Source organism: Lygodium microphyllum, chromosome 14 (assembly GCF_053477565.2).
Source record: "Lygodium microphyllum isolate KBCC chromosome 14, Lygodium_microphyllum_v1.1.10, whole genome shotgun sequence".
Lineage (NCBI taxonomy): Eukaryota > Viridiplantae > Streptophyta > Polypodiopsida > Schizaeales > Lygodiaceae > Lygodium > Lygodium microphyllum.
In genome coordinates this window covers 59009982-59019251 of record NC_141148.1, presented here as the reverse complement: position 1 = coordinate 59019251, position 9270 = coordinate 59009982, and positions in this window count along the sequence as shown.

Here is a 9270-nt window from a genome sequence, read left to right as displayed (position 1 = left end):
GCTACGAGGGTCTCCTGCACTAGTACTTCTTTCTTGTGTTTGTATAGACACTGGCTTATAGACACTTTTTGGGATGTCATAGTAATAGTAGCCCTCTGAGTAGTTTCTCCCCTTCAGGCTTGCGAAGTACATTGTCTTGCGACAGAGCACTGTTGCCAGTTACATCTACACGAATCTTAAGACCTTCCATGTGGTAGATCTGCTTTGTGCCTGAAAATTTGTTTTTCGATAAGTCCAGAAGCTGAATTTTGTCAAGCTTCGGTATCCAAGAAGGTAAAGATCCAGTGAGTCTATTATAACCTAAACTGAGCACTCTCAGATTCTCAAATTGAGCCCAGGAATCTGGTAAAGTTCCCTGAAACTGATTCCCATAGCTGAACATTCAGAGATTAACTGAATGTTCAGCTATGGGAACATTCAGAGATTAACTGAATGTTCAGCTATGGGAACATAGCCAGCTCTTCCCCTAGCTGAACATTCAGAGATTAACTTTTGGAGAACATAGCTAGCTCTTCCCATGGCTTAGTATACACTTTTCAAGGCGTATATCTAGAACTACCAGGCTAGTGTCTTCTGTTAAATAGCTAAAAAGAAAGGCCTGCTAAATAGTTACACATAAAGTCCCAAATGGCGCATATTTGCACGAATTCTGTTACAAACTTGAACGAGCGTCTTCTGAAGTAGGAGAATCGCCTGTCAAGCATCTAGACCGGTATTCCACATCATGCTGTAGCGACCATTTTGGACTACACATTCTTATCTGAGCTTAGGAATTATTGTTCATGAAGCCTAATAAGACATGGATCTTTAGGACACCATCGGCAGTCACTCTAAAATATACACTAGTGCCTCTAACAATAGCCAACATTTAGCCATGTTGCCCTTTGGACAAGCCCATTGTCGCACAAAGTCTTTCAAGATTTTCACAAAGTGCCCTAAGGAGAACATCCATCTAGTATAGACCAGTCTGGCAATCTCCACTTCATCTACAAGATGTATTAAGAGGTGAGTTTGTATGGTGAGCATACCCATGGGTAAGTAATTCTCAAATAGATAGACTATCTCCACTGCTCCTTTCCTTGTAGACTCAATGGATCATGTCTTAATCTCCTTCTATAAGATCCCATACACTAAATTTGATTACTTATAAAGTGAGACACCATAGGATCACAAGTCATAGTATAAATTGCTAGAAATTGAACGCATTAAAATTTATAGATCGACATAAGGTAATGAAGTACTAAATAGTCTTACTACCAAACTTAGTATGTCTTGTGCCAATCATGGGATTTTAGTCCTATTTATTGGTCCTTTTTAGAAAATGTAGATCTGGGAAAATGCATCATACATGTCATTGTGTGGAAATATTTAAAAAATTGAATCATCATGTGCTCCTCTTCATTGGATGGGGCGAAGGAGCATGAAGTAGTTGCACCTGATCATTAGAGCTCGTTTATGGCCAAAGCACCTCCATTGTCCCTACCTCCTTCAAATCCATACATGCCCTTAGAGTATCTCTCTTTCCTGTGATATGGTGTCACAACAAGCTACGAACATTCTTGAAAATATACATGGGATCCAATAAATGGTTGATCTGTAAATAGGTCCAATATGGCAATTCGTAGAAAATTGAGAACCGTCGCATTTTTCTTAGAAGCGACTCTTCGTGGACTATATTTTACTCATACAAACTTTGGACATGCATTGATATCAGAGGTCATCCAAGGAATCCCACTCTAAAATTGTGGCCCTCTGGAAAGAATATGGTGTGTCCCTAATAGACGATCTTCTTTATGGTCCACGACCTTTGAGAGTTTGGCCCACACAATGGACATGCATGGTAATGCAATGTGACCAAGCCTATCACAATATATATATTTAGTCAACACAACCATAAATGAGCCATGTGAAATGCCAACAACAAAAATGGAAGAGAGCCTACGTGATGAATCCCAAAAATTCATGCATGGTTCATATAAGAATGGGCTCATATGTTAATGAACCACCTCCCAATATTCTAACTCATGTCTTCCACAATAACCCTCTCCTCCCAAAAATCTTGAGCTCATCAACTAATAGACAGAGATAGACGTCATTATTCTTGACTTTATAGCACCCAAGAATAAGTAAGCTAAGGATTAGGTGTCCCTTCTTTGTAAAAAGCCTCATGGGATCTTATAGTTCACAAGGACTACTGGCCACGCACTATAAGAAGTCAAGAAAAGTCCTAATGGATTCATGCCATCCATAACAAAATGGAGCTGAAGATTTCTTGGTTCTCATGCACAACTTGGAAAGCTCAAATCAATTATACCCCATGCTTGTGATCTGTTCGTATTCACTAGATTCCATCTATAGACCTATTTTGCACATGACATGTTGTCAAACTCAATATGTCTATTGTGTGAAACATGTGATAGATGTGCAATATAAGTAGAAACTGTCTGAGAACCTTTCAAGCGACAATTTGCCCCTATAAGTCTTGTCAATACCTATGAGCACCAATAATATCAAAGTAGTCCTTGATAAAGTTCGATAAAATTCTACAAATCCAAATAAACATTAAACATCCCCCATAAATGAAGGAGTTCCCCATTCTAGAATAGATTGTATATTCTTAGGGTCCGTAGAAATTTCCTTCTAATAAATTATGTATTTGAAAAACTCAACTTCAGTTAGATGGAAAGAACAATTTCCTAGATTTACATACAAGCCAAATTCTCTCAATTTATTCAAGACAATTTTGACATGATGCTGTGGCCATCCAAATAGATCACAATAAATTCATCCAAGTACTCTCAAAAGATATAACTTATTCTTATGTTTGAAAACTATTGGAGCATTCATGAGGCCAAATGGCATGGGTTTAATTCGATACAATGCACAAAACCGCATGACAACATATTCAAAATCCCCAAATTTTGTGCGAAAAGTTATCTTCCATTCATCACCTTCCTTTATCTAGATAAGATTGTAAGTGCCACAAAGGTCTATCTTGGTGAAGACTTTAGCTTCCCTAAGTCATTTTAAGGATTTTTAAAACCAATGGAAGAGGGTAGTGATTCTTGATAGTAATGTTATTGAACCCTCTATAATCCAAAACATACAGAGGGATCCATCTTTTTTCTTGATGAATAGAATTGGAGCACTCACTAGAGATCTTGAACGACGTATGAATCCCTTGGCAAGAATCTCATAAATGTATTTCTTGAGCCCTGTTAATTCATCTTTGGATGTAGAGGTTGAGCTCATTCTTGTAAATATATTATACAATCATAAGGTTGGTACTCCGGTATCATATCCATATTCTTCTTTTCAAACACGTCGTTGAACTTTGCATATTGAGCTGGGAGTGTATCCAAGCTTTTGTACTTTGGCTTCTCCATTGGAATTGCATAAATAAAAAGGGATGGATTCTTATTTGCTTGATGCATGAACACCTTTGTCCCAATGTATATTGGTCAAGAATTTCTACTTTTATTATTTTGTAATGGCCTTAGTTTAACCTTTCTAGGCCTCCAATTGATGGCTGGGCTATGTAATTCTAGCCATGGTAGACCAATAGAAATGGGACTATTTGGACAATGGATGATGTTGAGAAGGCTATACCTCATACAAGACTCCTTAGAGTAACTTCTATGGGTTGAGTCGCATACCTAATAGCAAGAGGTCGACCATTGATTACTTCTACACATACCAGCTTTGCTTTCCTTAGAAGCTATATACCATGTTGATATCTAAATTCTTCATCCACAAAGCATGATGTGGCTCCAGAGTCTAACAAATCTTGTCCATCTATCTATCTTCCCTCCATGTAAATCTTTATTGGTAACATAAAGCTAAATGTTGAATCTACAGATAGAACGAGATCTTCTTTTAGGTTTCTTTAAGCTTTGTCCAATTGCATGGTCTCTATTAAGGCTAGACATCAATTTCTTGATAGTAATGGAGTGATGGCACCATGAATTTTCATCCTTTCTTTGTTAGGACAATATTTAACTCTATGTCTCAATTAGTCATGGTACATGCATAATCCATTTATTCTCCACCTTTTTTTATCTTGAGTTGTTAATGGCTTGAATCATGATGTATCAATTTTCATCGGATCTACCTCAAATGCTTGGTCTTCTTGGGTAGTTGGGTCTTCAATGTTCTTCGTCGTGCTTAAATTCAAAGCGGCTTCTTGATGTCTTTCTTGTCTTCTCTCAAACAAGTGGTTCTCATGTTCAATCATTTGAAAGTGGTTCTTACATTCAATTGTTTGAGAGATACAATCATTAACTGTATGCATCTTTGGCATAGTGAGAAAAATTTCTTTAATATCATCTTTCAATCCCCAATAGTATTCACTAATGAAATAATCATCATGGCATGTTAAATCACATGTGAATTGCCAAAATTTTGATGTATATATCAAGCTCGGTCTTGACCCTTGGCGTAGATTTCTAAGCTTTGTTTAAGCCACTCTTCCTCTATCTACTTCTCCAAATGTGGCAAAGAACTCTTGTATGAAGGCCTTCAAATTATAAACAAATAGGGATCCCTTATCAAGCAATGGAGCAAACCAAGAGAGATCTATACCTAAGAAAAGAGTTCCTACAAGGTCAACAAGAGAAGCATTATTTGGGTAATGAGCTAGTTGCATACACATAAATAATTATACCTACTAGAGGAAACCTCTAAAATTTGACATTGTGCCATCAAATTTCTCTAGAAGATTGACATTTGGTTCTTTCCTACTAATGGACCTCTAGCTTGATCTAGGCTTATCTCTTGAATTTCTTGAAGTTGTCGTTGTAGGTCTTACACAACTAAGTCCAAAGCTTCTTGTTAATTTACTTCCAGCTTTGCATTACTTTCTTGAAGCTATTAGATTTGCTACTAGATGCTTTTAAAAGAAGCAACAATATCTTCCATCACAGCCTGGCAAGATCATGGTACGAGAGTCTTGCTAAAGTGTTATGGTGAGCACGGCAATGCTCTTCGAGAGCAAGGAGATTTCTCTCACAACTTACGAAAGAAGAACTTGAAAGATAAATTGAACTAGAACATGATTGTTAGAGATAACTCGATTACAAGAGAATGGCTTGATTAGAAGACAAGACTCGATAGAAGACAAGAACTAGAAGAGGACTTACCTCTCACAAGATCCTCACAAATGGTGTTGGCAAAACTAAAGGGCTTATATACTAAACATGATGTCCTAGGCCTCACTTTTCATGCAAAGATACAAGACTTTCCTCATGCCTATACTAAGCATGAAGTCTAGGTCCCATGTCCTCATGGCTTTGCACTAAAGGGATACCATAATTAGTGTAGTCATACATTTGACTTAAGTGGTTTTTAGCTTGTACTTTTAGCTTTGTGTCGGTGTCCTAGGCCTTGCTTGGCACACAAGGGCACAAGTTTCTTAGGCATGCACACTAACTACACTAAGAATGATGTCTAGGTTCACATTCATGGCTTTAGACTAAAGCGAGACACGAGGGTGCTTTGTGTGCATTGTTAACAAGTGAGTGCTTAACACAATGGTATTTGTTTTTTGTTTTACTTTTGGATCAATTTTTGGCACTTTGATGTTTTAGATTCTCGGCAACATAACATGGGAGATGGACAGTAATGGAAGAAATGGAGTAAACATACCTATTGTGTGTGTGTGTGTGTGTGTGTGTGTGTGTGTGTGTGTGTGTGTGTGTGTGTGTGTGTGTGTGTGTGTGTGTGTGTGTGTGTGTGTGTGTGTGTGTGTGTGTGTGTGTGTGTGTGTGTGTGTGTGTGTGTGTGTGTGTGTGTGTGTGTGTGTGTGTGTGTGTGTGTGTGTGTGTGTGTGTGTGTGTGTGTGTGTGTGTGTGTGTGTGTGTGTGTGTGTGTGTGTGTGGCCTTTATCAAACTACATAATCCAATTGTATAACATTTGCCTTGGCATGTGGATCTTGGAGCTTTTGCATGTATCTCTATATCATATTGCTAGTGTAAAACGTTCATAATATTGATACCATGTTTGGATATTCATCTTGGACTATATTGGAGATTTCATAGCTAAAGTATTGTAGCATCGTGTTTTAATTTGAATTGTATAGAAAGAACCATGAATATTGCCTTCCAAATTCATAGAAGGGGCATATAAAATGGTGCAATTTTTTTTTTAATGGGTTTTTCAAATATTCTTTGAATGCACATGTATAGAGGGCTTCTATAAGGTGCACCCCTCGGTAGTCTAAAAACAACACTTTTAAATTTATATTTCCTTACGAGTCTTATATGAAGTATTCAGTACATGCTCATGCCATCAATCCTTAAGACACCAAAGCATGTGTTCATCGAGGTCATTTCTTGATAAATTTGGTGCCAAACCCCATCCAATATCTTCAAGGCTTTATTCACTACACCTTTTAGCTAAACAGAAAGCCAATGAAGCCTTCAACCATGCCCAATAACTTGTCAATGCTGATCTCAATGGAATGAACTCTAAGAAGGACACAAATATATCCTTGGTCCCCTTGAAGCCTACAAAAACATCTTCAAAGTATTTTGTACTTGCTCATATAGTATAGCTAGCAAAAAGTATGCTTCCTTGATGGATAGTGCCCAAATAATCATGCATTCAAGAAAGTGCTCAGCAAGAAGAATGCTATATAACCAAGCAATCAATGTAGCACATAAAGAGATGGATGCATTAAAAATATCGTACTTAACTTGGCTAGAGTACTCATCATCACGCAATAATGGAAACACACTTTCTTTGATTAAATTAAGTTCCTTAATTTGACCCCTCATCATTCATGAAAAGAATATGAAAATGCTCCACTCCACCCACCCAAAAAATCAAAGTCAATCAACAAAAAGTGGTTATTTTTATGTTGACCCAAAAAAACCCATCTCATAACTATTGGAGTCCTACAAAACCGCATAACCGTCAATCTCACCTTTCTCTCTATATAAGGAACAATGTGTGCTCAATGAAGGTGCTCTTCATTGTGCTCATTCAATCTAGGTTTTATTGCATGTAGCTGCAATAGGCCTCATGTCATGTAGTGATCAACTACAATGGTGTATATGTGCATCAACCCATCCTATGACATAGTAGTAAATGTAAAGAATGGAAGATGGACCCCAAATGCAATGTATTATGACCCCCAATGTCCAACAACTTAAATCAAATTCCAACATCAATTTGTCAAAACAAATACCAATCTCGTCTAAGAGGATTAGGTACAAAAAAAAAAAAAACAAATCCAAAATTATGAGAAAAAATCCTAGTCTTATTATACACAAAGAATTTGAGCTATAAAGCAATAAAACAATTAGTCATGCAAGCAAACAAGCATACAAAATCCTACCTAGAAGGTACAACGCTAAGTATTTTCAATTTTTTTTTTTAAATGTATGACAACATTACAAGGCTATAGTTGAGTTTAGAAAATTACATTTCTAGAAGTATATTTTTTGTTGGAATTCGAGAAAAATTGTGTGCCACACTTTTTTAGAAAGATTGAACATGACTATGGATGTGGAGAATAATTTTTCTTTGCTGGGAAAATGCTTTGGCATGGTTTTTCTCCATGAATAGTATGGTTATTCCTTGGAGTTGCAACTACTATTAAAAAAATACTAAAATTAAAGTGCATGAGGACTTGAATTTTGATGCCTTGAAGTTTGAGAACAAGTCTAGCATCATCCAATATGATAGGAATTGAAGAACATAGAGTTGAGTATACTTGGTGTGACTGAATGTGTTTGGGGCACTAATAAGAGGAAAATCATAATGTGAGCCTTGTGTTTATGACCTTACACGAACTTACACATGAACTCGGATTAGAAGTTATGCTCTAATGGCCAAAGGTATACTTTTATGAAAGCATTATGATTTCCTCTCAATCATTGTATATCACGTAGATAGGAAAGCATGCTACCTTCCATGAAGAATGGTGACTACACTCTTCACAACTAACAATTTTGATGAAAGGGTGTGTTGATAAAGGACAATGACCTTAGCAATTAAGCTAACTTGAGAGGAAACTCAAAAGATGATACAAAAAAATATAAAAACAATAACAACTATGGCTTCTTGTGTAGGTCAATGATAAAACATCAAAGATACTTCTTCTCTTTCTATTTTAATGATTTCCTTTCAGTTTTCCACAACAAGTACTCACAACTCAAAAAAATATTTCTAAGTCTAATAAACAAGGTATTATCCTTCTAATACACTTCAATGTCAACTACCAAAAGCACATAAGCTCTAAAACTTCTCTACATCACTATTTTTAATCACATATACACACATCTTCACCATTACAACCAATGCATCATCAAACTCATCATTATCCATGCATCCATTTGTAACTTGTTGTTTTCTTTCTATGGTGCTATAAAGAGATGATTAACATGCTTGTTGGTGAGACAAGATAGATTTTTGTGCAATTTGTTCCCTATATTCTTAGTGTTCTCTCACGAGCTCCATGCCTCCTACTTGCTTACCTCAGAGGCATCCATATACCTCAAGTTATACACCTACATGTCCTCAAATTAGCAAGCTTAGCTTGAGTTGATCATGTGCCTATAGTACTTGGAGTTGTCTTCTTGAGGACTACCTTGAGTTGCTATTTTGATACTTTCTTCCGATTAACCTCAGTCCACTCACCTTGAGTGCCACTTAAGCCAATTACCTTGATTTGACTAATATCTTCTTACCTTGGTTTGAGTTTTTGTGGTTCTTACCTCAAGATTTTTGGAGGCACACTCGTCAAGATTTTTAAAAAATGGTCGAAATGGAAACCGCTTTGAAATTGTAGAAGATCTTGGTCTAATAACTATCTCCCTAGAAATATCAAAACAATGCTAATCCATATTGAAAGGACCTTCCATATTCTTGTCATGAGACTCGGAGTTTCCCTGACCCTCATCATCAATTCCACTATTGATAAGTCCATCCCTACTAAATCTAGATCAGCCCATTGAGGTTCCAAGTACACCAAAATACCTGAGCAAGGAATAAGCTAAGCCAAATAACCAACAAGAGAAAAATTCTAACCATAAAGGTGCTCCACTCTTCTCAAGGCCCCAATAGAAGCATAAAAACCTAGAAGTAGCATTGAAGGTATGCTCTCCACCTCGACCTTTATCTCAACCATCAAGAAGCTTTTATCTTTAACATGATTTCATCCTTAACTATCATCTTGAGCTCCCCTTCTTAATCTTCACCTTGAACACTAAGCCTCAAGCGCCCTCCTCCCCCCTCTTTCATTGAGCTCCTTCTCAACCTCCTCCCTG